General features: G+C 41.1%; 1 long non-coding RNA gene across 1 annotated transcript; it reads left to right on the top strand.

Moving 5' to 3' along the window:
* The first annotated feature begins 252 nt into the window (after nt 1-252).
* LOC145720072 (uncharacterized) lies at nt 253-7,486 on the top strand. The gene is made up of 2 exons (XR_014142790.1): nt 253-6,739; nt 7,047-7,486. It is a non-coding gene; the product is annotated as an uncharacterized LOC145720072 (long non-coding RNA).
* Nucleotides 7,487-7,833: the final 347 nt, after the last annotated feature.

The following is a 7,833-nucleotide window of genomic DNA, read 5'->3' as shown; positions in this document are numbered from 1 at the left end:
CATCCTTCACCTTCAGGAGCAGAGTGCCTTTGGGAAGCAGATTCCTAAAAGTGCAGGTAAGTCAAGGCAACACTACCACTGTCTCAGACTTCTTAGATGTGAGTTTGAACACTTGAAATGTTCTTATACAATGTTGCCACCTCTTCCAAATGACTTTAAAATGCCTATTTATTTTTTATTTTTTTTAAAGATTTTATTTATTTATTTGACAGAGAGAGAGAGACACAGCGAGAGAGGCAGCACAAGCAGGGGGCGTGGGAGAGGGAGAAGCAGGCTCCCCGCGGAGCAGGGAGCCCGACGCGGGGCTCGATCCCAGGACCCTGGGATCATGACCTGAGCCGAAGGCAGACGCTTGAGGACTGAGCCACCCAGTGCCCCTAAAATGCCTATTAATTTATCTCTTACTAGTTCAACGTGTGGCCAGAGGGCCCATGAGACTTTTAATGTAACCAGTGACTCATCAGCATATCCCAAAGTTGAGCTATGGAACTTATAAATACTTTTATTATTATTTTAAAGTTTATTCATTTAAGTAATCGCTACACCCAAATCTGGGGCTAGAACTCATGACCCCAAGATCAGGAGTTGCATGCTCTTCTGACCAACCCAGCTGAATGCCCCTTAAATATTTTTTTTATTCTCAGTGTGAATATATCTTCTTTGGGACTACTCTAAGCCAGTATGGAAGTAGAAGAGTAAGAAAACACTGAAGTTAAAACTAGATCGTTACATGCATCACAGCTATTGTAGAAACTGCTGTTAATAAGCTGTGTAACCTTGGGCAAGATGCTTGCCCTCCCTGGGCCTTGTTTTCTCAATAGAATGAACTCGAGTTCCCTCTCCATCCTTAAATGCTACAATTAATAATAATTTTATTAAAGTACCTTACTATGATTTTTAGGCATATTCTCCTTACCATTCCTGGAACCCATGTACAAATTTAAAACCCCACTTCATAAACTTATTCTGAGAAAGCTCTGGAGCTCAAATGTCCATCAGGAATTAGCTCCACATTTTACCCGTGTGTCCATACAGTCCTTCTGATTTGTGAAGGCTCATCAGAAAGCAGTTATTCTCCTGGCAAATTTGTTACATTACTGTTTTGTTTGAAAATCATTTTTGTGAAGGACGCCCATTGACTGAGAACATAATGCTTTCTTTAGTGGTACTGGCAGATTTGGACATTTACAATGGTTTTGGGATTTGGTCCTTGGGAATCTTTTGAGCTCTTCATTGCTCACACCGAGATTATTCATGAGTGGTTTCAAAGCCCTTCCCCAGGGTCCTGAGCCACTGGGCTTGCAAAACTCTTGAACACCACCAACTTGGGCTGGACGCAGGGCTGGACCTGCAGGTTTCTTACTGACAGACAAATCCTAATTTAATGGAATCTGAGCTGTCGTCATCTTGGTGATTTGTAGAACTGTCTTTCCTGCCAGTCTTTACATCTCCTGGCATCAGATGGAAATATTTTGAGTCTCTATAGCATAATAGTGAAGAGCATGGATTCTGGTGTGTGTCTGCTCTCTAATTCCAGCTCTGCCACTTAACTACCTGGGGATTCTTGAGTACGTTGTATGTTCTCTGTGCTTTAGTGTCATCATCTGTGTGATAGGGATGACAATAGTACCTTTCTTAAGGGGTGGTTTTGAGGATTAAAAGAATTACATGTGTAGAATATTTAGAACAGTTCTATTACATAAGTGTTCAGAACATTGAAACTATTTTTATTGCCATCTGTTGCAGTGTTTCATTTTCTGCTCCCATTCTCTAGGGCTGAGACACTCAGCTCCTCATCCTTACCTTGTTAGACATTGCTGATTGACCCTGCTATTTCTTTCTGAATCTAGAACGCAATAGTTGAATCCTTCTCAACAGTATAACAGTGTAAGATGAAACCATTTGTCCACTCAAATTATTTGCAGAGTTCTTGATTTTATTTCTTGCTTCAAGACATAAATTTGATATGCTGATTACAAGTCTGGATTGTTTGTTTTTTTACTAGAACTCCAGAGCAGTTGTATTATGAAAAGCATAAAAAGATGTTGCTTCTATAGCCAGAAATAGGGTCTAATTCTAACATGAGTTTTGCTGACGGATTACTATTACCTTGATCAATCAAACCTTTCATTTCTTATTCAGAAGCAGATGAATAAGTCTTCCTACCACGGATACTTTGAAATGTTGAAATGAATGTGCAGAAATAGCTAGCATCGTAATGGAAGCTTAATTTTCTGAGGCTATTATTAGCACAATGTCATTAGTTCTTTAGGGTCTTTGCCAGGATGTTACAAAGTTCATTTTTTAGTAAGGGCTTGGTATATGGGCAGTTAATATTTCATTTGTTTTAAAAGAAGAATGAGAACAAGATTAGGAGAACCCTTACTGCGTGCCAGACTTTTACCTAAGTGCTTTATATTTACTACTTACACTAGCTCTTTTGGGTGGTATTATTCCATCTTACAGCCTAGGACACTGAGTTATAAAGAGGTTAAGCAACTTCCCAGGGTCCTAGAACTGGTCAGATTTGTAGAGCTGAGACTCAAACCCCCAGGGTCTGCTTGCCTCGCAGGCAACCTTAACACCGAATTATGCTGCTACCTGCAAAGAATAAATTGCATGGAGTGGAAGAGGAGAAGGTGGAAGGACCAAATTATAGAAGTCCTACATGCCAGGCTAAGCGATTTTATATCTATTTGGCAGCCAGTGGGAAGCCACTGATGGTTTCCCTGTGGAGTGGGTGACAGAACGAGAGCTGGGCTTTGAGGATTTGGCGCCAGGTGCAGCACGTGGGCTGGTTTAAAGCGAGATTAGAGATCATTGCTAGAAGCTGAGAAGAAATGGGCACGTGGGTTTAGGAACCAGCATTAATTAAGATAAGAGCTGGAGAAGGCCCACATTTACGTATGCCCAGGAGGAAGAGACCTAGAAACGTAGGCAGAGAAGTTAGAGGAGTGAGACCCAGGTCCGTGAAGTGCCACCCAAAGGAGATGGTTCGGGAATTGAAAACCATGGAGGTTGGAGAGGACTAGAACAAAACCAAGACTAGTGGGTTATTACTGTGCCCCCACTATGAGACTGGAATTGTGCTGGAGGAAAGTCCACATAAAAATGTCCTTTTACGCCATGGACTCCGCTACTTGTGAGTGACATCCCCTTTGGCAAGTTTTTAAATTTTTCTAAATCCTGGCTGTCTCTTCTATAATATGGTGACATAAGCCCTTTCTCTGTCAACATGCTGTGAACTCTTCCCAGCTCTGAGGTCTGTAATTCCGGGGTTCAAGCTGTGAACAACAGCAATTGGGAATGCTGTTGTAAAGGTTTGGCTGGTGATGCACTTGACCATTTTAGGCAATGCAGAATGAAATGTGTGTCCTGTAGATATCATGAGAGGAGAATTTCCTCTCAAAATACCAGGAGTATCGTGGTGATAGTGGTAGCAAGTGGAAGGATAAGACTGAAAACGATATAGGAATGAAAATGTTTAGGGAATTTACAAGGCAACCACAAATATTCCCTAGAATGTGAGGGAAATTCGCCTTAAAGTCACTTATTTCAGAGAGAATCTGCCTGGTTTCTTCAGAGAAAATTCTGTGGATTGGAAAATTGAAAAGGTCAAGTCCAAAAGACTTTTAAAAGAGATAGCGAGGAACTTAGGGTGAGCTTCCGGTTCCTCTCAAAAACGAGGCCAGACCCTCTGGGATGTAATTTCTCTTGCCCTGACCATCTCCATCAGTACTTCTCAAACACACATCACCTGGGGGTCTTGTTAAAGTGCTCATCTGATGCAGTGGATCAAGGGTGTGGAGCTGCGGGTCTGCATTTCTACCAAGTTCCCAGGTGGTGCCAACACTGCTGGTCCATGGATCCCACTTTGAACAGCAGGAGTCCAAAATATTTAACTTTAGGTCTCCCAACAGATAGTCCTACTTATTTAGAAACAGTGTAACAGTTCCCTCCTCAGACCGTGCGCTCTGTTTCTCATCTCCAGGAGTACACACCCATGCTGAGCGCTTGATATTAACAGATGTATCAATTCTTACTTCTGTCAGTGATTTGTATTCAGTGGCATCAATAACTTGAATTGTTGTGGGTGGAGGGTTTTTTTTTTTTTTTTTTCCTTTTAACTGAGGAATTGAAGCAAATCTGCTCAGGAATAGGCACCAGAATACAATATGAAGTTTTTACATAAAGTTAAACATACATTTACTATATGACCCATGAGAACATATGCTTATACAAAGACTTGTACTTGACTGTTTAATGTAGTGTTGCTAACGGTACCAAGGACAACAACAAAAACTGAAGAGACTCAAATGTCTATTAGCTGGTAAATTGATAAATAGTTGTATGGGCATACAATGGAATACTACTTAACTGTAAAAAAAAAAAGTGCATTCCTGATATAAGCAACAACATGGACAGTCTTTTCAAAAGCATTTTTACCAACTGAAATAAGCTAGATATAAGATACTTATCATATGCTTCTATTTAAATGAACCTTTAGAAAAAGCAAAAGTATCGCGATAAACAGATCAGGGGCCAGGAAGTGGGGGAAAGGGAGTTGGCCGTAAAGGGGAACATGGGAACGTGGAGGGGGGCGCGGATGGAAATGTTTAGTATGATTTTAGTAGTTGTTACATGACTGTATACATTTGTCAAAACTCATCAAATTGTACACCTAAAAGTGCATTTTATTATATAAAAATTTTATCTCAATAAAGTTAATTTAAAAAATCAGCCACAGTCTTTAACATGTTAACATCTAATATTCCTTAGAGGTTATCTCACCAGTGGGGTATTAATATAAGGAAATAGAGAAAATTTCCACCCTGGGAGAAGAAATGGGTCTCTGGGAGAAAATATGAATAAACAGTAGGAACGTAAGAAGTTCCTTTAAAAGCTTCTTTGTGTATTTTCAGTGTAACTGAGTCTGAAGAGAGAGATCTTGGAAAACAGGAACTTTAGTTCATTTATTTTTAGCATCCAGTATAGTATGCTATTAGCTGAATGATTTTAGTGTGTCCCACTGTGCTATTAAAAAACAAAATTCTGCTGAAAAGTCATTTCTGTCCTTTTTATATTCTTTGCAGTAAGCACACCCAGTTTTCAGGAGGGGATTCAGTCATCTGCTTTGGCAGTGAAAGCTTAGCTTTAATTAGGTAAAAAGATCTGTCTACATATGCTAACGATGAAATCTGGCAAAAGCACTGGCTTTTCTTGAAAGGCTGAAAGAAGAGTGTGTGTATATATGTGTAGAACTAGCTGCCTATCATTGTATTAGCCAAAGAACTGGGGGAGGAGGAGAGAGTTAATTATACATATTCTCCTTTTGCCATGTAGAAAGAAAAAACTATGTATTTAGGAATCAGCCAGAATGTATACAGTTGGTCCAATTTGTTGAAACTAGACAGTTATTTGGGGGAGGGGGATGGTGCCTAAATCAAATTTTCTATTTTCTCAGTAATGTCAGATTTTTTTCCCCTTAATTTGTATCAGATACCAGTAACTCAACATTTCAGATTTAAACTTCACTTTTTCAGGTATAATAGGGCATATTAATTTTGTATGTGCTACTCTTTATTCTTTAATTATGGCCTATTGAGAATTTTCAGGTCCTTCTAGCAGAAATCTCATCAGAGTACTGAGTCCTTAAGATTTATTTCCTAATTATAAAGTAAACATTTTTTTCATATTTCAATGTTTCTAAGTGTATTTTAATAAATGCATATATTTAATGTGTATCATTAAATATCATTCCCTTGTTTTACTTTTTTTTTTTTTTTTAAGATTTTATTTATTTATTTGACAGAGAAAGACACAGCGAGAGAGGGAACACAAACGGGGAGTGGGAGAGGGAGAAGCAGACTCCCTGCCGAGCAGGGAGCCCGATGCGGGACTCGATCCTGGGTCTCCAGGATCATGACCTGAGCAGAAGGCAGTCGCTTAACCAACTGAGCCACCCAGGCGCCCCTCCCTTGTTTTACTTTAAAAAAGGTTTTAAGTAAATATAAAGTTCATGATGTAATAGTTAAAAAAAAAAAAAAAACAGTGACTATAGTTTCCCATATGTACAATTTAAAAGTTTTCCATAATGTACAATTAAACTCAAATCTGAGTTTGAATTCTGGCCACTGCTCTGGTAATTAAGCATCTCTAGCATGGGGATGATAATATACTTGTTTTTGTCATCTTGTGTGAAAAGGGCTTAGTGTACTGTTGGGCATTTAGTGAGTAATTTAATAAACTGTGCTGTTATTTACGTGATCATCAGCACCAGAGGGTGTAGGTCTTTTGTATGTTAATGAGGCTACCAGACACATTAGGATCATCCAATTAGTAATAAGGATGATATTTTTAAAAGAGGTGGTAAATGAGTTAAAGAAGACTGAGCCCTTTACATAGATTACTGCGGGATCCTACGTGTCTCGGTTGAGGCTTGGGCTATATGGAGATGGCTAGGTCTAGGAGGCTTAGGGGACCTATGGGGCTGGGCCAAAAAATCTAGACATTACTACATAGCTAGAACTGGAGCTAATGTTCACATGGGCATGTGATGACAGAACAGTCATAAACTGAGCAATAAATACAAAGAGGAAGGCAGGCAGGATGTATGACGGGCTGACCAACTTCACACCGTCTTGGGTGTGTCAGTGTGAGCTGAGGACTGGTGGAGACCTGTGTGGAGAAGGAACTGTCTGAGGGCTGAATGGGCACAGGCTGCAGGTCGGGCCACCTGGTAAGGCTGTGGAGGTGAGCCAGGAACAGGAGCACCTGCCTAAGGGAAGAGTTGTGGCTGAAATCCTGGCCATGCCGCAATCTGTGCCCACATGGCTGGGAGAGCAAGAGGGGCTGTTCTTTCCTAATACGCACAGAGATGCAGCTGTTGGGTAAGACTGTTGAGCAGCAGTGCGTGGCATGAGAGGTGAGACCAAGGAGTGGAAAAGCAGTCACCCTCAGTCACTGAGGCAGCAGGGGGCATGGAGAACAGAGTAGATGGGGACATGGGGATCCAAGTGACTAAAAAATTGGAAGTTTGGTTGCAGAGCTGCTGGGGTGGCTGAGAGAGAGAAGACTGCAGACTTTGGGAAACAAGGATGTCATCCAGTGAGCCGACAACAGAATTCAGGCCTTGTGAAGGAGATGGCCAAGGTCAGCGTGGAGTCAGCCAGAACCTGACTGAACTGTTGAGCTGCTACTCCAGGGCTCCTCAGGCTCCCTTTCCTTGGGCCGGGATCAGTCTCAGAGCCTGGGTGGCCCTGAGCCTACGGACGAGAGGGGCATAAGCATCTAATTATGGGATGTGTAACTACATTCAACAAGCTATCTACTTAACATCTTCTGTGTGACAGGTATTAGAAATGCTGGAAATAAAATGATAGACAAGACCTACTGTCTTGCTCTTAGGCAGCTCATAGTCTAGTCAGGATAATTATTATAACATCTGTGATGGTCTCTTGATTTCATTTATTGAAATTATTTTTTTTCCCTCCGTGGTTCTCTTGAGTATCCGATGGCAGTGATTCTCAAACTTTGGTATGCGTAAAAATTATTTTGGTGGGTGCTTGTTTCAGTGCACATTCCTGAGCTCCAGAGATTCCGATCCAGTAGGAGCTCAGGAATGTGCGTGTTACCAAGCCCCCATCTGGTGCTGACCCCTTGGACCTGTCACGTCACTTGGGGGCACGCTGCCCTAGAGCCATTTCCCTTTCACAGATACCTGAATTTACCCTTTAGGAACTCTAGCTGCCAAACAAATGTTGTCAGGAAGTTATAGATTAGAACTCTCTTTTGGGTTCCCCTCATGCCTTTTGTCTTGACAGACAGGATGAC

Source organism: Leptonychotes weddellii, unplaced genomic scaffold (genome assembly GCF_054177405.1).
Source record: "Leptonychotes weddellii isolate Sample4059 unplaced genomic scaffold, ASM5417740v2 HiC_scaffold_9817, whole genome shotgun sequence".
Taxonomy (NCBI): Eukaryota; Metazoa; Chordata; class Mammalia; order Carnivora; family Phocidae; genus Leptonychotes; species Leptonychotes weddellii.
This window is presented reverse-complemented; position numbering and strand designations above follow the sequence as displayed.